We start from the raw sequence: 24,271 nt of genomic DNA on the forward strand, positions 1-24,271 counted from the left end.
TTATTTGAAATGGTATTTGATTCAACGAGACCATAAAACAACATATCAATACTGTATTGATGAGGTACATTTATTCCACAAAAATTGTCGGGTGTTTTTGCAAACAAGACTCACCTGGAATTCAACGAAAAATGTTCTTTCTGTGACGATATAAGATCACACCTGAATCATTATTTGTCTTAAGAGCAGCACATCGGGGTCTGTTCTGAGAGCCAAAAACATCTATAATGATAACTATACCTATCGTTCCCTAAAAGTATCAGATCATACATTTTTTAGGCACAAAGTGGTCTTAATTTGGAACCATGCAGACTTTTTCAAGGTGATGTATTGAAGCTACACTTGAATTTTCTTCACTGCAGACTCTTGGTTTGAGAGAAATATATATTTGCTGACTGTTTGTTTTGGAGTTTTTATTTTCGCACAAGTTTAATAATATGGGTTTTTTTTTTCTTCTCAAAATTTCTTTATTATTTTTGTACACTCATAGTCGGGTTATTGCACATTCATTGTACTCTTTTAGAGTACAGATATATGTTCTGCAGTTTCATAAGTCTCTTGAAATTATTTTTTAAAACTCATTTTATGTCAAAGTGGAAATTTCATTGAGCAAATTTAGTGACATCGTGGTTAGAGCGTTCCCTCTGAGTATGGGAAGTCGGCGGTTCAATTCTGGCCCTGGCCAAGTCATACCAAAGACTTCAAAAAAATGGGCTGTGCTGCTTCCTTGCTTGATGATTAGCATTTGGAGGATAAGGCACGGATGCTTGTCATAACATGTGGTGAAGTGGAAGGGGGCATGGGGGGGGGATTCTCCTTAATTGCCATGATGACTTCGAAGAGAAAAGCAATGTCACAGAATGTCATGCAGAGGGCATTAGGAAGAACTACGTCACTTCCTCCAAGGTCACCAGCTGTGTTTGTCTGAAGTCAAGTCCGATGTTGTCTAATGTCGCTGTCTGTGTGTAACAACTCCACCATGAGCATAAGAAGCTGTAAAAAAAAGTCAATTCCTAATGAACAAAATATGTAAAAATGGTGAGAGTGCTATGGGAATGAAAACATCTCAAAAAAAGTATTTAGGAAATTATATATTCTTTCTACAGTAAGTGACTGTTTCATAAGCATAAATGCTGCTTGTAGGTTCGAGGCTGTCTGGAAAATGGAGTCACAGAGGTTTTTTAAAAAGGAAGAGTAAAAAATGAGTACCTCCTCCAAAAAAAAAAATCGTTCCTCTATAGTGAAAAAAAAGTTTCACAAAAAAAGTTTTGTTTAAAAAAGTACCTTCATCTTCCTCGCCATGATTAGCGGCAAAGTCACCAGCATGTTTCTTAGGTTTCACTCCTAGAAAGGGCAAAAATAGGGCGGAAGACACGGAGGGGAAGAAAAATATTGATGTTTGCCCCAAAAAAAAATCAGCAGCAAGGCCAAACAAGATAGCCAAAACAAGAAAAAAACAGCATTCGGCATGGCAAGAAGGGATCGTAAGGAAAGATTTTTTTGGGAAATTTGCGAATTTCAAAAGAGCACAAGAAGATGTGCATGCTGGTGAGTCACTGAAATAAGCAGAGGAATTTTGACTGTCCCGAAGCCTCAAAACAAGTAAATGAAGAGGATTGAAGAAACAAAAAGAAAAGAAAAGAAAAAGAAAAAATGAAAAGGTAATTCGAGGAAATATGAAAAGGCAAGAAATTCAAATGATGAGAGAGAAAGAGAAAGAGAAAGAGAAAGAGAAAGAGAAAGAGAAAGAACCTGCAATAGAAAATAATATAGGAAAATCTAACATAGAGCTCGTTCATAAAAGAAGAAAGTGGAAGTTTCCAAAGAATGATAAAAAGTATGAGAAAATAAAAATCGAAAAAGAAAAATGACGATTAAACAATGGGATGTGTAATGAGATATCAAAAGGTGGAGAACAGTATTAATAAGAAGATAAAGAAAAGAAGAATGACTCTCGGTGAGGCAGCAATTGTGCTACAGTCGCACTTAAAAAGGTGCTTGGCACAATAAACTGCACTCATCGAATTGCTTCCTTGGCGAGATAAAGGGTGTTTGTGTCCACGGAAGCATTTTGGAGGTACGTGTGTATCTGCAAGTGGGAGAAGAGAAAAGACCATGGTTTTGGTTATCACATCCTGAACTTTGCATGGAACTACTTCACATTTCAAGTAAATGATGCCGTATTCACCATTCATTGCTGCATTTTATGTGATGGAATTTCATTGTACATTATACCCAGCCCTGGGATAGCGGGATAACCTAGGGGTACACACATTCTCCTCTGAGCTGTCAAGCCTGGGTTTGAATCTTGAACCAACTACAAACTGTCATCCCGGTGTTTCACAGGCAGGGCTTCATCAATGCGTGTGTTGTCCCTCGGATGGACGTTAAAAGGGGCATTCCGTCTGCTGTCATTAACTGATAGACGTTAAAGATCCCACAGTGTCCTTTGTGAAGAGCAGGTGAGCTACATCACCAGCACCCTGAACAAATTACAAATCCCTGCACAAACCTAGAGGGGGAACTGCGTCAGCAACACAGCCACACCACCAGCAATGATGCCAAACCAGCAGTCATGTACTGCATTATAAAGAGCAGCAAACCCAGCCTTGAGTGTTGCTAAATATAACATGATAAACTCTCCATACATATCCTTTACTATCAATACATTCATAAATACCAGATAAATACTGGCAACACCATTCAAAGCCAGCACGCACACAGTCACCTACGAACCCCAATAAGAAGACTTTTTTGTTTGTTAATGCTCAGAAGTAAAAATAATAATGTACAATTAATTTTTCAGGATAATATAACAATTCATCTTTCAACTACCTAATTTTTTATACATTTATACCAAAACACTTTTAGCAAACAAACTATATTTAAGGAGATATACAATTTTAAATGTTGCATAAAAAAGGGCCATTTTACCTTTCCACTTAACACATTAAAACTCAGCATTTCCATGTTGTGCATGTTATGTCCCATGATTAAGAACATAACAAGAGTAGTAGAGCAAAAATACAAAGCCAGACAAAATGTCACACAAATGCTAAGAGATCACATGGCCAGCATCAAAAGTGGGATAAACTTCTCCCAAGAACAACATTCAATATTCTGAAAAAGCTGCAATGATTGTCCTGTTAATCTGTTACATATAACAAGGACAAATGTGTCCAAGAGCAGCGTCCTAAAGGTTTTGTCGGCTAAAAAACAAAACAAACAAAAAAAAACAACAACTTCCGATATTTCGTCACGTGCCTTGATTAAGCCAATAGCGAGACCCGTCATAATGTATTTATGTATTTACGATATATAGTGTATTTATGAAATAAATAGTGTATTTACGAAATTACAATACGATAAATGGAATAATCTTTAAATAGTAACGTGAACTTTTCGAAACTTTAAAGCCAATGTCCGAATATATTTAAAAGTTCATGACAGACGCTCTCAAAAGGCACTGTCAATGTGAGGATGTGTACATGTGCTTAGTATTTAAGGAGATCCGGATCTTGTATATACAAGAGCTGAGTCCTAGAGGTTAAGGTTTTGTCTTCACAAGAAGAAGAGCAACAAGAAGAACAAGAACAAGAAGAAGAACAAGAATAAGAAGAAGAAAAAGGACAACACCGAGCTCTCTATGAGCAGCGTTCGCTGCGCGAGACGCTGCTAAAAATGTTTTCTGAACCCAAAATAAATCGTTGCATTCATGGTGATACCTACAATGCCCTGCAAAAGTATTCATCCCCCTTCAAAGTTTTCACATTTTGATGCACCTGAGCTTATTTCATGATGCTTTAAAATCAAACTTTTAAATATATCGAGTCTTCACAAACTACTTCAAAATGATAAATCTAAAAAAATGCAGATAAAATGTGAATAAGTCAGATGAGCAGAGAAAATCAGATGATTCTCAATTGCATAAGTATTCAACGACTTTGCCTAATTAACCCAAAAACACTTAAGGAGCAAATTGTTTGTTTGAAATGATACAAAATAAAAGTAAGAGGTTCCAAAAACTAAGCTCCTCCACTTATCGAAGGAGTTTTAAGGTTCAACTCACTTGGTCCACCAACAAAACAAACTTGAAGACCAAGGAGCTTTCCAAAGAAGTCAGACATAAAGTGGTAGAGAAGCACCATTCAGGAAAGGGTTAATAGAAGATTTCAGTTACTCATTATGCCATTGAGTCAGTGAAATCCATCAATGAGAAGTGTAAGACGTATCATACCACCCAGACTGTACTCAGATCACGTCACCCATCCAAACCCAGCAGCCGAGCAAACAGGAAACTGGTTCGGGATGTCACTGTAAATGCAGCAATGACTTTGAAATCTGCAAGGCTGTGTGTCTGAGATGGGGGTCAGAGTTCATCAATCAACAATATCCCGTTCCCTTCACACAGCTGGCCGCCATGGACAGGAAGCAATAAAGAAGCCATTACTGAAAAAGACGCATCTAAAAGCTCATATTGAGTTTGCACAAAAGCGTCTTTGTGATATCGCAGGTGTGTGGAGAAAGGTTTTGTCTTCTGATGAGACAAAAAATTGAAATTGTTGGTCTAAATTCAAAGCACTACATCTGGTGCAAGTCTAACACTACACAGCACCCAGTCAACAAATCCCTACTATCAAGCATGGTGGTGGCAGCATCACGTTATGGGGCTGCTTTTTATCAGCAGGGACTGGCAAGCTGCTCAGGATAGAAGGGGCAATGGAAGGTGCAAAGTACAGGAGAATCCTTGATTAAAACCTGCGTGATTCATCCATGAGTCTGAAACTGGGTAGGAGATTCACATTTCAGCAGGATAATGATCCAAAGCACAAAGCTAAAGCCACACTGGAGTGGCTGAATAATAAAATAAATGTTCTTGAGTGGCCCAGTCAAAGTCCTGACTTGAACCCAATTGAACATTGATGACGAGACTTGAAGAATGCAGTCTGTCGACGATCCCCTTCAAACATAGTGGAACGAGAGCAATTTTCATTTGAGCAATGGGCAAAGATTTCACCATCTCACGGTGCAAAGCTGATCGAGATCAACCCAAAAAGACTCATATCAGGCATTGCAACAAAAGGTTCTTTCACCAAGTACTGACTGCAGAGATTGAATACTTTTGGAACCAGTGAATTTTGATTTGTTCATGTTTTTAACAGGTATTCCTGCCATATAACCTCCTTCAACTATAACAATGTTTAGTTTGATCTCTGTTATAAATAAAGAAGTTCACTTGGAAAAATTGCTTCTACACAATTCGTAATCTTATTATAATGTAGCAAATGTATATGGTTATGTATGTATATTTGTGACCAAAACGTCTTCTTCTTCTTCAAATTTTATTTAACAAATCCCACCATGTTGTTTATGTATAAAGCTCTTTCTGCATAAAGAAAGCTCTTTTGAACCAGTGAATGACTTACTCACTCACTGACTGATATTAAAGAGCGGTTCCTTCCGGGTGACGAGGAAAGCTAAAATTTTGCATGCCAATGGACATCGAAGCTGGTAAACCAGGAAACATCACAGAATCGTTGGATAACATCCACAAATGAAAATATGAATAAATGAAGAAAAAAAATGAAAATAACTAAATGAAAAATCAAATGCAGGTGAGTGACCTGAGACAATGGGGATGCAAGGTTCGTATGCTTACACAATGTGTAAGCACACCCCGCTAGTACATATATATATATATATATATATATATATATATATATATATATATATATATATATATATATATATGTGTTATAAGGCTAACCCAAGAAACACTTTCGTGACTTACATGTATTCATCATTGTAAATTTATTTGTCACATTGACTTGATTAATCGAGATGCAGATCGAGATCGGGACAAAAGGAAATATATGAAGTAAAATAAAAACTCGCTGGAAGAGCAAGGAAGGCGCTATACTTGGGAGCACATGTGCTCTGTACTTCTGGCAGTTCGACTTTCCCATCCAGTATTTGATATTGTGTTGTCTTTGCCATCCAGCTCAAACTGATCATTTAAAATAAATATAAATTTGTGCTCAGCTCCTTTTTATGTATACGTGTGGGGTTTTGACTTCTGATTTACAGTATATATTCAGTCAGAGCAAAAAATATATTTAGCCAACCTCCACCACGATCCCCCCCAGCATCATCCAAACCATCCCCCTCCACCATTCCTCTATCTCCGCCAACAACCCCCGATCCACCATCCCCCCCACCCCCCACTAACCCACACCCACCATTCCCCCACTTCCCCCACTTCCCTCACTCCCGGAGGAAACAGGAATGGTCAAAGATGCCAAGGCCTATGCCTCTACAGCGATGTGTGGTGAGGCACACGATGATCCACACTAGTTCAAGTGGCATTATTGGTAGGGGTGAACACTTTTGCAGGCCACTGACATGAAAATATTTGGGGGTTTGTCGTTTTTTTTATTTTGTAATGAATTATTTCACAGCAAGTTAGATTAATGGAGTGTTAAAAGGTGTGTGTGTGTGTGTGTGTGTGTGTGTGTGTGTGTGTGTGTGTGTGTGTGTGTGTGTGTGTGTGTGTGTGTGTGTGTGTGTGTGTGTGTGTGTGTGTGTGTGTGTGTGCGCATGCGCTATTGAAGAACAAGTCCTTATTTCTGAGAGACATCCTTCACTTTTGCAGAAGAACAACTCTTGCAAAAAATACTCCAGAAGATGGACCCAAGCCCCATACTCTCTGGGCCGCCATCCAGATACCACAACAACTCAGTGAAGTAGATTTGCAGATTATCTTCAATTTCAATTTACGTCGTAAAATTGAAATAAATTCCAGCAGTAAACAATAAATGTAACTTCACAATTAAATTTTTGTGATTTTTTTTTTCAGGAATATGCCTTCAAGTTCCATCGGAAAGCAAAATTTCAACTTTCTCACCCACTCACAAAGTACTAAACATTTATGTAAGTGATACACAATGTTTGAAATTTATAACACACACACACACACACACACACACACACACACACACACACACACACACACACACACACACACACACACACACACACACACGCACGCACACACACACACACACACACAAGCTTGGACAACAGCTTAGCACCAAAGGTCCAGATGCAGAGACCAAGTATAACATGAAGACAAAAGAATGGCACTCGATAGAGCGCATACATCCACCAAGTTGAACAGTTTACATTTTGTATCCCACGGATAGGCTGGATATGCGTCTTAATCTTCACCAAAATCGAATCAATTTGACCTGGTCACACACCCAACTTGTCCAACCAAGTTTCGTCCGAATCCATCAACAATATTTAAAAATACCATCCTATACAGGATATCGTTTTTGGCCCTATCTTTCAATGGTGAAGAATCCGTTGAAAAATGTAATTTAATTATCGTATCCACATCCAGATTCAGATCTTCACCAAAATTTAATCAATTCGTCCTTGTCACCTACCCGACTCATTCTCCAGGTTTTGTCATAACTCGTTTGCAACTTTTTGAGATACCATGCTATGTATCATTTTTGGCCCTATATTTTAATGGTGAAGAATCAATTTAAAAATTCTAATATCCAGATCCGGTTCAAGATCTTCACCAAATTCGAATCTATTTGTCCCCTTTCACACACCCAATCTATCCACCAGGTTTTGTCCGAATCCCTCCATACATTTTTGAGATATCCTGCTCACAGACAAATAGACAGACAATCAGACAGACAGACAAAAAACAAGGGTGAATACATAACCTCCATTCACCTTCGGTGCTAGAGATCATAAGGCAGACCTACCCCTGGAGAGAGAACACGTCCTACCCACTAAACCAACCCAAATAACACTGACACAGACAGAATGGAAGAGAGCAAGAACAGCAGATGATAATGAAGGGAAAGACAAGGGAGAATAACTGAACAGAAAAGAGGAAGAAGAAGACGAGGATGATGATGGACAGCATAGGCTGGAGAAAGAGTTGGCCAACAAAATAGAGGAGATGAGATTGATACCTCTCAGGGAAAGCCCACAACTCTTGAGAATTGAAAACAACAAACAGACAAAAATACTAGGAAGGAGAACCAACCGAGTACTCAGAAAAATGACACCAAAATCATCCCCCTTGAAGGAAATTAATAATGTGTGTTTTGCGGTGGCACTACTCATTCAAGAAAAAGTAACATGCAAACAACACTGTAATAAGAACAAACCAGGCCCTACAACCAGGGACCAAGCACAACAATGGCAATGTGGACTAATGACACAGAGCGAGAACAAGTGAAAAATGAAATGAGACAAATGTAGTCATTGAGAAGAAGAAACCGATTCCCAAAGGACAAAGACTGAGAGACTGTGGGGCAATGGTTGCTGAAAACAAACTAAAAATAGAAACGATAGCAAGGAAGATTTAAATATAAGCTATAACAAAGTCAACAATGGGAGAAAGCAAAACCAGATGTTTGAAAATAACCTGAAAAGATTTGACCGCAAATTAGGGAAACAGAAGGAAATTTGTACCAGAGCCCCGAAGAAAGATAAACTTGATATTTTCTGAAAAGGAACTTATGAAGTCCCAAAATAACACAACAAGGAGGCAGAATTGGATCCACACTTGGAAGAGAGTCGATGCATTCCACATTTGGAAAACATTTAAACGAAATGCCCCAGTGATAATTGAAGAAATGAAATTTAAAAAACAACTGAAAAAATACGGCAAACTCTAAAAGCCCTGGCCCAGCTGGAATTGCAAACTTCTGACTAAAGCAACTACATGCTCTATACAATCACTGCGCTCAAGCATTCAACGGACTTATCGCAGAGGATTCATGTAATGGGTGAATGACACACAGATGAATGGTAGCACCTACCTCATCCCAAAATCTGAAGAAACCCAACTACTTCACAAATATCAACCAATAACCTGTCCACCAACAATATACAAACTTCTGACAGGATTCATCAGAAAATGATATACCACCACCTAACACAACAAGGAGGCCGAGAGGCAGAACAGAATGAATATAAGAGAAGATGCTATGGAGCAATAGACCACCGACTAATAAACAAGGCCAGACTCAAAAACTATAAAATGAAAAGTATCAAAATTATCCACAGCAAGGATCGACTAAAAGAAAGCTTTTGATAGTGTTCCACATTCATGGATGATAAAATGCATGCAATTGTACAAGATCAACACCCAAGTAATCAAAAGGATTGAGAAAGCAATGGAACACGAGAATTCTGCATTGATATGCACAGCAATCAGAAGGAAAAATAGAAATACCAGGACTTAAAGTATGTCAAGGGATCTTCCAGGGAGACAGCATTTTGCCACTCCTGTTATTTCTGACTCTTGACGCACTGAACAACCTCATTAATGAGAAAGGACAGGGATATTCCCCAACATCCAATAGAAGAATGTTCATCGAGATGAGAAAGGTGATACATCTCCAGTACATGGATGATTTAAAGCTCTTCACAACAAACGAAGAAGAATTGGCAGTACAACTGAAATTAGTGAAACTGTGCTCCAAAGACATTCAAATGGAATTTAGCATCGATAAATGTGCCATTTGCACATTTGTACAAGGTAAACCAACAAAAAAGAACGTTACAATCTCCCTGAATACAACACAGCAACTTGAAAAAGAATCATCATAGAGATACCTTGGAGGAGAAGAAGGCCATCAAATATGTCACAAACAAAAGCGCAAAACAATTACCAAAGAATACCTGCCGAGAACAAGGCAGATCCTAAAAACATACTGTATCTCACGCTGAGAAACAAAAACAAAGCCATAAACCAACCCGCAGTACCAGTGTTCCAATACATTTGCGGAATAATAAACTGGCCACAAGCGAAAATCAATGAATTAGATATCAACACAAGGAAACTTCTCACTCTCCACAAAACGTAATACAAAAATCAATGCATCCTGAGAATGTACCTGCCGAGACGACGAGGAGGTAGCCGCCTGATGCAACTCAACCAAGTGCACAGAATGACAACTGTGGGATTGGTTAATTACATTAAAAGTTCAACAGACTTCCGAATCCAATTCATATGCAAACACGAAGACAACAAACCAGAGAAGGTATCCCTAACCCACCTCGCCAAATTTTTCCAAAAACAAGTGCAAATAGAAGATGTCACACATGAAACCGAAACAGCAACGAATATAGCTCCAATGATAAGAAAAAGTTATAATAAAAATATAAGGCTAAATATCAATAGATGTACACCGACAACTGGGAGAACGATTAAAGAGCAGGAAGATGTACAGTATATATGTATGTATGTATGTGTGTATGTATGTATGTATGTATGTATGTATATATATATATATATATATATATATATATCCATCCATCCATTAGGACCATACTCTGTGCAGAGCGTTGGTGCCGCCGAAGCAGTCTCCTTGGCTATTGGGAACAATCCTGGACGGGTCGCCACTCCGACACAGTATACCAGCATGCTGGCACTCATTTTGCCGACCTCGGAAGGATGACAGGCAGAGTCAACCCCACCTGGTGTTAATTCAACAGCTAAGCGGGATTTGAACTCAGGACCCTAGGATCCCAAGCCCACTACCTTAACCATTAAGCCAACACCAGGCATATATATATATATATATATATATATATATATATATATATATATATATATATATATATATATATGTATGTATGTATGTATGTATGTATGTATGTATGTATGTATGTATGTATGTATGTATATATATATATATATATATATGTATAAATATAAGATTTGGACAGATTGGGCCTTGACAAAGAAGGTTCAAGGGAATGGCTAAAAAGAGGTCAGCTCAACTGGGATGGAGAATGAATCATAATAAATGCCCAAGACAAAGGACACTACATGAATGGCTTTAAGAAAATGGCAGGACTGAATCAACCAGACAGTTGTAGGTTCTGCTAGGTAGAAACAGAAAACATGAGTCACTTCTTTTCAGGATGTAAAAAAAAAACTCATGTAAGAACAGCTGTCCACACAAAGGCACAACAATGTGTGTTGAATAATCCACTGACACATCTGCAAAAATAAAATATCCCAGTCCCAGAAAACTCATGGAAACAAGAACCAAAAATTCCCATTTAAAACAAGGACGTAACACCCGAGTACAACCTGATGATCGCATTGAGCATGATTAGAGAAAACGAAGCAATGTGACCTGATATAGTACTAGGACATAAAGAAAAGGCAGCATTGCTAATTGAGGTGTCAGTACCCAGCAACTTTGGCCAAAACCATGCAGAAATCGCAGAAAATGACCAAATACCAGGATCTCAAAAATGAAGTCAAAGGATCTAGGAAGCTGAAGAGCCCCAAAATTGTACCAGTGATAATTAGAGCAAAGGGAATGACAAAGAAGAACCTCACGGAGATTTTACGAACCATCCTTGGGAATATTACTACAAACGAACTGCAGTTGGAAGCTGTCTGGGGCTCAGCGACGATCGTGAAAAGAGCCCTCAGAACAAAACTTTGAGAACAACAAAACTTCCCAGCTTAGTCCATGAATCGTGATCCCATATAAAAATGGACGTGGATATTTTGAGCCCTGGAAGGACTCCATTCCACCTTCTAAAACATGCATATAAAGATAATAAGGCCCCTCTGCTCCCCACTCCAACAGGATAAACGCCATCCCGAACTAAGTCTTGCAGTTTATATTTACGGCAGAGTAGAATCTGGTCTGTGATATTTCTACCCTCACTCACGTCACTATTTTGTAAAAATCACCTTTCTGTTTTGGAATAAATTTCAAAGGTGGAAGTCTTGTGTCTGATTATTTCATACTGTTTTTATTTTATTTGCATGTATATTTCATCATAAATATATGTGGAAAAATTATAGGCCCAAAGAAGGAATTAAACCCATGTCCTCTAACAAGCCTCGCAAACCAAACATACCATGGCTCTGCCATCTGAGCTATTTCCCAGGTTTGATTCCCAGTCTGGGCCTGTAATTTTTCCACATATATTTATGATGGTTCTATCCTGTTTATTTCTCATTTTGTTTATTTCAATCTTAACATGCTTTATATGTATTTTACATGTTTATTTCAATTGTGATATATTTATTTTTAGCTGCTGCCCACCTTCCTCCATATTTTCTCAAAACTTAACCCCCCTTTCCCATTAGCCCTTGGTTTTAACTATCGCTGCATTTTCCAGGAACATAACCCCGGCGATATTTAAGGGTTTACTGTATATCGTATAATCTCGTCTGCCCGAAAGCAAAATGGATGTCTGTAAGGGGCCGAATGCGTGTTCTTTGCTAGAAAACACACCCTAAATAAAAGGTTTACAAAATACATAATATTGTACTGACTGCAAACAACGAACACGCAAGGGTGGGTTTGCAGTCAAAGAAAGGCACGCACATTATCACCGGTAGGAGAAGCATGGACAAATTTGATCCCTTACCCTATAATATAGAGATATTAAAAATAAGTCGCACATGTAATAGTTCGACATTGTCTCCCTCTCCCAGTGTTTGTATCTAAAATTATCAACCCTTTTGACCCCACTTTTAATGTCCTCACCTCTGTAATCTGTCTTTTATATTCTTTTAAAACTGGATAAAGGGCAGAATGAGGACGGAAGCATCAGGAGAAGCTGAATCAGCTTGATGGGAATGGTGTGCGCTTCGCTCACTCTTACTGCAGCCAGGGCTGTGCCCAATCCTCTCCTCCGGGCTCGACGAGGAAACGTGACGGGCAGTTTCCCTGCCAGAGCGATATTTCTGTCTCGCCACCATGATGTGAACGATTTGGCCTGGATAAGGACTTATATAATTAAGGACTCTCCGTTCGTTTGTTGGCATTGTGGGTACACAGGTACCAGTAGTTGGGTTAAGAGGTTTATAATTATATCATTGATTGTTTATAACTGGTGTTGGCTTAATGGTTAGGGTGGTGGGCTTGGGATTGTTGGATCCTGAGTGTATCCTGAGTTCAAATCCCACTAAGCTGTTGAATTAATACCAGGTGGGGTTGACTCTGCCTGTCATCCTTCTGAGGTTGGCAAAATGAGTGCCAGCTTGCTGGTATCCTGTGTTGGAGTGGAGACTCATCCAGGATTGTGCTGAATAGCCAAGGAGACTGCTTAGGCAGAACCAATGCTCTGCACAGAGTATGGTCCCAATGGATGGATAGGATTGATTGATTGTTTGCTTCCTTCCTCATGACCATTGTTCATGAAATGAAACATACCTGGTCTTGGGGGAATTCTGGCTGTCATGATTTATTTTTTTTGATGAGGAAAAGCCCATTAGAGGACTCCCCCCCCCCTGCTCCTTTCAACAATCCCTCTTTCACCCCATCGGTCTTACCTTCAGCCCTGCGGCCGTTCAGTCGTCCCTTGGTTCAGCGGCATCCCTCTCCATTTTCACTCCATTCATGCATTGTTTGGTTGGGCACATTTGGTCCGTCTGTGGTCATTCACTCATCGGGCCGATCGGATTACTTTCACCACAAGGGACTGTGTCCATTCTCACATGCATGTTCATGGCACGAGGTGCGGCACTTTTCCCATGCATGGTGGGGTGCAGCACATCTCGCAGGCATGGTAGAGTGCAGACTGTACAATGAACGCTTGCGTGCGAGGGATGGAGTGTGGGCTCTGGTCGCCTTGGGCGGGTGAAGGGAGGGGCGGGGGCTGTATTGAAAGTTCCTTCAGAATGACACGGCGTTTCCCACAAGCTGCATTCTCGACCCGCCCACATCAGATGTGGACCAATGAGGAGGAGGCTCACACAAGCCGAGATGGGGAGAAAGCGATATGAGGAGGAAGAAGATGTGAGTGCAAAGGACTAGATGAGAGAAAGTGATGTCCTGCAGGGAGAAAGGAGCTTGGAGCTTGTCCTCAAACTTGTGGGGGAAAAAAGCCATGTCTTAGGAACAGAAAGGAGCTCAAATCTTGTTCTTTGCCTGAAAGCTTGTCCTGCAAGGAGCAGAAGGCTCAGAGACTAGAGAAAGCGACATCCTGAGGAGGAAGAAGTTGAGGCAGAGGATGGCGAGTCGCATATGTTTCACGCCGGAGAGGACTGGCCTGCTAGGTCTGGTCAAATCAGGGATGTAGATGGGAGTCCCATTGTGCCGCATTGCTACTGCCCATCTTACCCATCCTTTCCCCCACATTCTCAAGCATAGTTGTATGATTGCGCAGCCCCGTTGGGCTGTGTGAGGTGAGGAAAAAAAATAATCGCCCCTTCTTTTATTTTCTCCGAACTTTACTTTACTTTTCATCTTAAGTTCTTGTTGTCTTCTTCTCCCCAGATTGAATGATGGCCAAGTCTCTTGAGTAAATAAGATTGTATAAGAAAGAATACGTATTTGGTAAATCTGCTCTTATGTGTACTTTTGTTTTCTTACCTGTAAATACTTGCTTTTCGATGATTGCTTATGTGTGTAACAAATAATTGTTGGTTATTATTTCCAATCTGTCTTGGTTGTCCTTTCCTTCATTGGCCCGACATAGCATACAAGTGTAGTTAGATGGGAAGTTGTACCCCATGCCTGATTTGCTCTGTCAGCCAGTGTTGTGCGTATCTGGTCCGCTCGGCAGAAGATCACCAAGTGTGGCGCTGAGGGCATGGCCTCTAGTTAGGTTGCCGTGCCAACAGAAAGGTATCGCAGAGACATTGAAGCATAACCCTGTTAGAGCAGTAGTCTAAGTCAAGTGGCTATGGCTGTGTAAGAACTACTCATTGGACTGTTATCTGTGGACGGCGTCGTCAGGAGCAGGAGTTCAAGAAACTCCAGTGCTTCCCCTCGTGGCGATCCCAGAACCCCAGGCCTTCATGCACAATAAAGGAGCCATAAATTGGGTTTGCCAAGACAATGAAGCAAGTTGGTCAAGCGTACAATAGGTAGAGCTGTGCAGGAGTCTGGTGTCAGTTAGACTCCAAGGCAGTGCAATCGTTCTGGGGCCAGAGAGAGAGGGAGAGAGAGAGGGAGAGAGAGGGAGAGAGAGGCAGAGAGAGCAGGATCGAGAGAGGGGGTGGGAGAGAGAGAATGGGAGAGAGAAAGAATGAGAGAGAGAGAGAGTGAGAGAGAGAGAGAGAGAGAGAGAGAGAGAGAGAGATAGAGAGAGAGAGAGAGAGAGAGAGAGAGAGAGAGATGGCTCCTCTGCAAGGGGAGACTCGGCCGGTTGGTCGATTCAATCCCTTCGCATGGTGGATTCCGTAGCCAGTGAGGGAAGTGAAACTCAACATGACCCTTTGCAAAGTGAAAACCCAGCCTTTTTATTTTTATTTGTAATTTTTTTGTATATCTTGTCTCGGCTCGTATGAGAGAAAGTTGGGAGGCAGGAGCAACAGCCCAGAGGAGAGAGCAGTTCTCCATCAGGCTGCGGCCAAAAGCTTTGTAAGTGGTCAGGAGCTCAGGTGGGCCGAGGAAGGACTTTGTACGACGGAAGATTCCCAGTCGGCGACTGGCTTTGGAGGCGAGGTTTGAAATTTGGCTTTCCCAGGAAAGGTCATGGCAGATAGTGAGACCCAGAAGCTTTAAAGAAAGGACTTCTTCCAGAGGATTGTTGAGAAAGTGGATGGTGGGGGGGGGGGGTGGGTTTCTAAACGGTCCTTTCGAAGAGACATAGTGAGAGTGTGAGATTTGTCGCGATTGAAAGACATGTTCCACGTGTTGGACCAGTTTGTGATTTTATCCAGATCAGCAGTGAGCGAAGAAGCTGCTGCTTGCCGGTCTGAGGGATGACCGATGGTACGGCAGAGGGCCGAGTCATCAGCAAAGAGATATAGAGGATTTTACATGGAGTCGGAGAGATCAATGATGAAATCCAGAAGAAGAACAGGGCCCAGAACACTAACTTGAGGAACTCCAGCCTGGACACAGGAAGGGGGGATGAAAGAACTCCATTTAGGGCCACACGTTGACTGCAACAGGAGAGGAAGTCTGCGAGCCATGAGTGGAGATGGTCTTGGACACCATTGGAAGAGAGTTTGGTGAGCAGGGCAGGGTGCCAGACTGTGTCAAAAGCATGTGATATGTCCAGGGATACGGCTCGGACTTCCTATCTGGCATTGAAGGCTTCCATCCATTGTTGGGAGAGCAGAAGCAGCATATCCAGGGTAGCGTGACCTGGTCTGAAACCAAATTGATGATCGGAAATCAAGCCATTGGAGAAGAGGAAGGATTTGATGTCTGAAGTGATTATGGATTCCATAACCTTGCTGAGGATTGGGAGAAGGCTGATTGGTCTATAATTGCAGGGATCTGTTTTTGCACCTTTTTTGTGCAGGGCAGTGACGTTTGCTGATTTCCAAGCAGATGGCAGATGGCCTTGAACAAATGAGAGGGTGAATAGAACAGAGAGAGGGTGAGCAAGAGCAGAAGAGCAGGCTTTGAAGACACGTGGGCTGATGCCGTCTGGACTGGTTGCAAAATCTGAGTCGAGGTTTGACAGCAAGCTCTCCACCTTGTTAGGAGAAAAGGACAGAGTCCAGAGACAGTTGGGTGCGACTGGATCAGGTGGGTAGAGAAAGTGATGGGTTTTGGACACAAGATTTAGCTGCAAACAACGAGTTTAGGCATTCAGCTTTTTCACGTGCGGTATCAGCAGTGCTGCCATTTGAGGTAAGGGAGGGGATGGAGGGGGAACATACACCCGATACAGATTTGATTAGATGCCACCAGGATTTTGAGGAGGGAGAGAAGTTTGAGAGTTCAGACTTGAAACAAGAAAGATGTTGTTTTCTGCCTCTCCTGAGGGTAGATACACACTTGTTCCGAGCTTTATGGAAGGAACTGAGATTGCCCTCAGTTGGGTTTGCTTTCCATGATGCAAAGGCAAGTTGTTTCAGGACAACTGCCTCACCACAAGCTTCAGTGAACCAAGGGCGGGAGGAAGGGTAGGACAACTGAATATGAGAGGGGATAAATCTGTGCATGAGGGAGAGCAAGTTTCTTTGAAAGAATTCCCAGGATGAGTTGATGTTGGAGAAAGTAGCAATAGGAGACCAGTCCATAAATTTGAGGGCTGCTTGGAGACCCTGCCAGTTGGCTGAGTGAAATGCCAAACTCGACGGCGGTGAGGTGCTTCTCTGCTAACAGCCAGAGAGATGTCCACTTTGACAAGGACATGGTCAGAAGAACCGATGAGAGTGGAGGAAGAGCAGCAGATATTGTCAGGGAAATTTGTCAAAATTAGCTCCAGAAGAGATGGAGAACCATTGGTTGAGATCCGGGTAGGGAAGTTGACCGATTGAGTCAGTCCCAATGAGTCGCAGAAAGCTTTTGCTGAGGTGCCATGACAGGTGAGAGAGGTACCCACACTGAGCCAACTGGCATGATGACAATTGAAGTCGCCACATATGAGGAAGAGAGAATTTGGATGAGAAGATAGAAGTTGGTCCATGTTTTCAGATAGTGAGGTGTCGATGGAGTCATCACTCTTAGGTGGATGGTACAGTACACATATAAACATGAGGTGGGAGTGGAGGGGAAGCCGTAGCCAGAGGTATTCCTGGGGGTGTGGGGGAGTGAGGGCAGTGCATGGAGAGTGAGGAATAGAGTCTTTGATGAATAGAGCAACTCCTCCACCAGAACGAGGCTCAGGTCTGTCAAACCGGAGGAGGGAGTAACCAGGGAGAGATACTTGGGAGTCAGACATGTCTTGGGGGAGGAAAGTTTCTGTTAGGCATATTATGTCTGGTTTGTCAGTGGCAGCCTGTATGGAAAGATCTGAAAGGTGTGAGCGAAGGCTCCGGATATTTGAGGTCCATACTTTTAATGAAGAGGTAGGGGAGGAGGCTTTGGGTGCAGTGGGTGGGGGGGGTGAGGATAGGACAGGGACGAGGGGGGAGGTAAGGAGTGTTGTTGAAAGAGTGTGGGGGATTGCAGAATAGCTAGGGGAGAGGGCCGAATGAGGAGGAGAAAAGGCTCTGTGGTGCTTGGGGAGAGGTGAGACAAGAGAGGGGGAAGAAGGAAGTTGAGGCTTTGAGGAGGTAGAGTGAAGGGATGTAGGTGAGAGGGCAGTGGAAAGAGGCAGCTTTGTGGATGGGAGGGGGGGCAACTTTGGGAAGGATGAGTGAGGGGATGAATGGTGGGAGAAAGGTGAGGGGGGAATTTTTGAGAGAGGTGAGAGGGAGGCTTGGAGGGAGAAGAGTGGGATGGTTGCATTGAGAGTGAGGGGTGAGAGGAGTGAGTTGGCACTGAAGTTGTAAAAAAAGAATGGTTGATGGAAGCGAACATTCATAGCAAACTGGGGTTTTTTTTAAAAGTTTTAGGTCAGTTATGCGATTAAACACATTTCTTGAGGGATGCAATAAAGGCGAATTCAGAGAATGGAGAGAAGAAACGCTGCAACAGTTGGATTTTTCGGCAAGGTATGAAGGAAAGGTCAAATTGAGAGCAGTCTGTTTAAATAGCAGAAGAGTGGTGCATTATGATACAGTAACGAGTACCACACATGTGAAAGAGGAAGATGAAGCATTATAAGAGATCGTTTTTTTAATTATTATTAATGTTTGAGAGAGTTTTCAATAGATTAGGTCATGGAAGTGTTGTAGAAAAAAATCGAGGAAGAAGAAGAGGAAGAAGAAGAAGAGGTGATTACGAAGAAGAAGAAGAGGAAGAAGAAGAATCGGAGAAAGGTAGTGTTTTTTTTTTGATTTAAGATAAGAAATAGAGTGATTAGTTGGGAGGGATGAGGGACGTTAAGAAAGTGGGGAAAGATAGAAATTGAAGATAATGGGGAGAAAAAACAAATAAACATGATCGTACACCGAGGGAAACAAAGGGTAGGCCTCAAGCCTCAAGGATAGGCCTCAAGCACCCAGGAAGACAAGTTCGACAAAATCTCACAAAATAGCACGATTTTTAAAACAAAACCGAACTAGGAACACACAGTAACATGTAGGTAAAAAAATAAACAGTTAAAACGGGACAGATAACGACCGGAAACTTAACTTTGAGATCGTCAGCAGGGAGCCCCCCAAGGAGACCTGCCAACCCACCAAACCCAGAACCAGAAGTGAGGTTTGAGAGTTCAGACTTGAGATGAGAAAGATGTTGTTTTCTGGCTCTCCTGAGGGTAGATACACATTTGTTCCGAGCTTTATGGAAGGAACTGAGATTGCCCTCAGTTGCCTTCTCTCTCAGCTCTCTCTCTTATCTGGATATTTTTTTAATTTCTGGCTCATGTGGTATTCCCCTGTCTTTGCCATTGTAGTGGGGCAACTTAGCTAAATATAGCATAACAATTGTGCATTTTGTGAGGAAAGCACCAAATTTGGCACACTAGTAGCCTATCATATTCTGAACAGATTTGGATATTGGGCCATCTCAAATTCAGCTAGTGATGGCTGTGGCGACCATTTTTCAAAATGGCCACCAGTGGTTACTGTTATGACACATATCTGCTTTACTGGAGAGGAATGCAGGTTGATAGTGAAAGTTTATTTTCTAATAAAGGTCCAATAATGGTCAAAGAAAGTAACAATTTCATTTGGTTGAGAAAAAAAAGTTAAAGTGGACTAATTAGTCTTATGAAGACACAGATTCTGAATGAAAACCAATGATAAACATTCATAGCATTATTGGCTTGGCACATGGTAGTAGAAGTGGTGTGCGTGCATATTGACCCCGGAATCGCGCACGGTTGAGTTGCCAGCTTACACTTGTTGACTCGATTCATTGTTATTTTGTTCTGTGCCCATAGAGTTATCTATGCTATCCCATTGTTAACCATAGTTCATCAAGTTGAGTTTGGTTTGCGGGGTGCAGTTTGGTCATAGGATTATCTCAGTCACGGATTACCGGGTTACAAAGTTTCAAAGAATGCCTGGTGGAAAGGACCAAGCCAATTGATGATGCAATTCGTCGGAACAAGCTGAAGGTGTTTAGCACTTCCACCCCGAAAAGTGTGAATGAAGGGAAACAGCAGCTGGCCTCTCTCAGGAACGATGTGGCACTCTTCTCATGGCTCTACATCGGTTGCCAGACGAGGGATGGAAACCTTGAAGAATTCCTTCGTCATGAGAATCAAGCGTGTCCTTCAGCTCTCTCTCCAATGGAGAAAGTCTCTGTCTAGGTATGAAGAATGATCTCCTCAAATGCTTTGAAGAGTTCTCCAATGCCCAATCAGAGGCTTCTGATACCACCAGCCTAGTTCTTGATGGAGCAGTCATTGTCCAGATGCTGAAGCCTGCAGTAGCCAAGAACTTTGATGACTATGCCCAGGATGTCTTCATACCGTACCTGTCAATAAAGCTTCAGACTGTGTCATGCCTGGACCTGGTCTGGGACTGCTATGTTGCTGATTCACTGAAAGGCAGTGCAAGATCAAAGCGTGGAAAAGGAGTGCGTAGACGTGTGGTCGGAGCAGCAGTTATACCTGGAAACTGGCAGAACTTCCTCCAAGTGGACACCAACAAGACCGAGCTGTTCAAGTTCCTATCAGAAGCTATCTTCAGGTGGTTTGACCAGGATGACAAGCAGCTGGTTATCACTGATGGAGACACAGTCCTGAGCAAGCCACCGCTGCTAGACCTGGCCTTGCTCGCCCCATGCAGCCACGAAGGAGCTGGCAGTCGAATGTTGTTGCATGCATCCCATGCAGCCAACCATGGTCACCACAAGATATTGATCAAGACAGTTGACACCAATGTTGTGGTGTTGGCTGTGTCAGTGATCCAGGGACTGCAACCAGAAGATGAACTTTGGCTAGCATTTGGCACTCAGAAGAGTTTTTGGTACCTGGCAGCCCACGAAATAGCAGCTGGCCTAGAACCAGAGAAGGCACAAGAACTCCCAATGTTTCACGCTCTGACTAGGTGTGACACTGTATCTAGCTTTGCTGGATATGGTAAGAAGACTGCTTGGACAATCTGGACCGTTCTGCCAGAACTTACAGACGCACTGCTGAAGCTATCCTCTGCACCAAGTGGCATACCAGACGAAGTCATGCACACCATCGAGAGGTTCGTCATATTGCTCTATGACAGAACCAGCACGACGTGCAACGACATTGACAAGGCCCGGAAGAAACTCTTCGCGAAGAAGAACAACGTGCAGCTGATCCCGCCAACCAAGGTAGCTCTGGAGGAGCATGTGAAGAGGACGGACTACCAAGAGGCCATGTGTGGGGTCAAACACTGCTACCAACGCCAGAGCTGCCTCCTCCATCCAGCTGGGGCTAGGTCAAGAATGACGAGGGGGTGTACGAGCCACACTGGACGAAGCTACCCAAAGCAGCCCACACCTGCTATGAGCTAGTATCGTGCAAGTGCAAGAAGAGCTGTCTGAAGCGTTGCAAGTGCAAAAAAGCCGCACTTGAATGCACAGCTCGTGTGTGTGTAAGGAAGAGTGCTCACAAAATTGAGAGGATATTAACAGAGCAGACTGTCACTGATTCAGAACATTTAAATCAGACATCTCTCGATCAATTTCTATGAGTGAGATGTCGGTATTCATATGAATGAGACACAGCCCGCGATTCGTTTGCAACCATGCTCAACAACCACTGACTACATAAGCGATGTTGGTATTCATATTAATCAGACGCAGCCCTTGATTCGTTTGCCACCATTCTCAACAACCAATTTGTATAAGTGAGATAGTCGTCTGGTACAACAAATAATTAGCAGCCATCTTGCAAAATGGCGGCTATCTTTAAACTTGAGGTGGCTACAGGTTATGTTTTTCTTAATTCAGCTTTTAATAAATGTTCAAACCAATGTTAGAGTGAAATTATAGTAACCGCTAGTGGCCATTTTGGAAAATAGCTGCCACAGCCATCAGTGGCTGAATTTGAGATGGCCCAATATCCAAATCTGTTCATAATATGTGAGGTTAATAGTGTGCCAAATTTGGTGCTTTCCTCACAAAATGCACAATTGTGATGCTAAGTTGCCCCACTATTGGTCATTAACCACATGTGGGCATCGTGACTTCACCACAATGGCAACATCACGAGGAACAATGGTTTCTCCTTTAGTTACAATGCATCTTCACGAGCCAACTGAGGTAATTTGGGCACCTTTTGAATTTGGGCACGGCTCGGGTTGGTTTACCTACCAGCCTCGCACTGAATTGTTTTGCGAGTGTTTTAAAAAGAAAACCTTTAAACAGATGACAGAAAAAAAGGTCATTAAATGGGCTGTAACGATTTTTAGACACAAACAGAGCCTGGTGTTGGCTAAACGGATCGGCGGCTGGCTTAAGATCCTGGGGTCTTGAGTTCAAGCCTCTGTTGGGCACTTGAATTAACGCCAGGTTGGGTTAACTCAGCATGTCATCCTTCCGAGGTCAGCAAAATGAGTACCTAGTAACAGGGGCATCGCATCAGCGGCACAGCCACACCCCCAGCCAATGATGCTACTCGCTGCCTTGTGCTACAGATGAAGGAGGAGGAGAGGACAAAAAGAGGATGACAGGGAGACGATCGTCTATCCCCACGTTATAGCGACACATATCTAACATCACAATGAATTACGTTATGCTTATTCTGAACAAATACTAAACAGCATTACCCCATTAGGGCCATTTCCACAACACTACCCCCACCTTCCTCCTTCAGCCTCTCCTGAAGCTGCGTTCAGAAAAGGGGGGGCAGCATTGGGATCTGAACCCACTTGCCATACATCACAACTTCCTCCCTTCTCTAAACATGCATGTACAAAAATTCAAAACAGTTCCGTTCTTAGCTAATGCATTGCTCCACTAATGCATTCATTTGCAATGCACATACTTAAACTACGACACCCAGATGCACTGGCATACTGAGGTTGGCCGGTGCCAAGCGGCAGAACATAAATTTTCACCTCCCTTCCCCTAAGTGCTTAAGGAAGTGCTACTACTGGAAAGAATGATAGGAAAGTGGTATATCGTGAGACAGGAAATATGAGATTCTAAGAGGCTTTGCCGCTGTTTTCTCACCTTAGGGATATTCCGTGGAACTTTCCAGTGCAGTGCAAATACAAAAATACCATGAAGATCTGTAATGGGGAAAACTTTTGGGTGGAAATCACTACCGATTTACAAACTACCTTTCAGGAACACATTGTGTTCGTAAATCGGGAGATTATGTATCCAAATTCAGCATTACGCATATATAATTCAGAGAAAATCATTAATAAAAATTCTTGAAATAATATTCATTTGTTGCTAAAGTAACCATTAACCATTCAGGCTCACTCAGCCACTCCTCTTCCCCACGATGCTCACGAAACTGTCGCTTTCTCCCACATGATGCTTTCTTCCTTTTTCCTCTCTGCCTTTGCAGGGCTGCTGGCTCTCAAGCCTATCTTGTCATCATGACATTGTACAACGATCCCTGTACTGTATGATGCCACATGTCTATGGGGTGTGCCGACGTGGAGAACCTGCTCACGAGAAACCGTGACTCGAGAAGGTTCGTGATCATGTGCTTCACTTTTACTGGGACACTGTGACTGCAAAGGGTTGGGAAAGGGGAGGATGTACCAGGGGGGCCTCTTCTTATTTATCATAAGAGTCTGCCAAGTCTGGGAATGTATGGCCCCTCCTACCTGGTATAAGACCCCCTTCCACAACACTGTCAATCAGTGTCGTGGGTCCTGGCACAACAAGTGTCTTCGGTGACAGCAGGGACTAATTTCAGCACCTGTGCTTCCCAATAGCCCACATGGCCTCTCCACAACTGGAGTTCTTGAAAAGGTCTGGAGGGCCCAGAAATATTACACAACAAAGTGTGTTCTTGGCCCATGAACATGAGGTCTTTCGCCCACAATAAACAATATCTCATTTGACCTTGAGCAGGTTCTTCAGCCTTTATGCACAAAAATACATAAAGTGGTATATCGTGAGAATATACCACTTTATGCATTTATACTTTCAGCCCACAAAAATGGCACAATGCAGCAGGTAAGCAACAATGGCAGGTATGGTAAAAACAAGAGCAATTCCTCACATGACAGAAGGTGCAAGTGGCATAGCTGGCATGGTAAGACTGGCAGGCAAGGTGGCGAAGGCTGACTGGCAAAGGATGTGCAGGTGAGTGGCTGCAGAAGGTACAAGCCAACATGAGCGTACGCCAGAAGCAGGTGAGACAACCGGCTTTGACCCTCACCTCTACCTAACTGCCCCACTAAACCCTCTACTCTAAATCTAACCCCCTGCCCCTCGAAATCCTTCTCATCTAATCTCTTGCTGTCGGGGCCCACTAACCTATTTCAACTAAGCTATCTCCTGGGAAGAAGAGAAAAGCATGCACAATGACCAAAACAATGAGGCTGCATGGCCCTTATGTGGCGAGCTGG

The 24,271-nt window shown here is 42.5% G+C and overlaps 1 long non-coding RNA gene across 1 annotated transcript in view; it reads right to left on the minus strand.

Annotated features, from left to right (window-relative positions):
* Positions 1–1,226: 1,226 nt before the first annotated feature.
* Positions 1,227–24,271, minus strand: part of LOC147012994 (uncharacterized) — a 119,083-nt gene continuing 96,038 nt past the window's right edge. The window contains exon 3 of the long non-coding RNA XR_015051146.1: positions 1,227–1,344. This is a non-coding gene — a long non-coding RNA (uncharacterized LOC147012994). The remainder of the gene's footprint in view (positions 1,345–24,271) is intronic.

Source organism: Eptatretus burgeri, chromosome 14 (assembly GCF_056783735.1).
Source record: "Eptatretus burgeri isolate ZD-2024b chromosome 14, Ebu_testis_v1, whole genome shotgun sequence".
NCBI classification, from domain to species: Eukaryota; Metazoa; Chordata; class Myxini; order Myxiniformes; family Myxinidae; genus Eptatretus; species Eptatretus burgeri.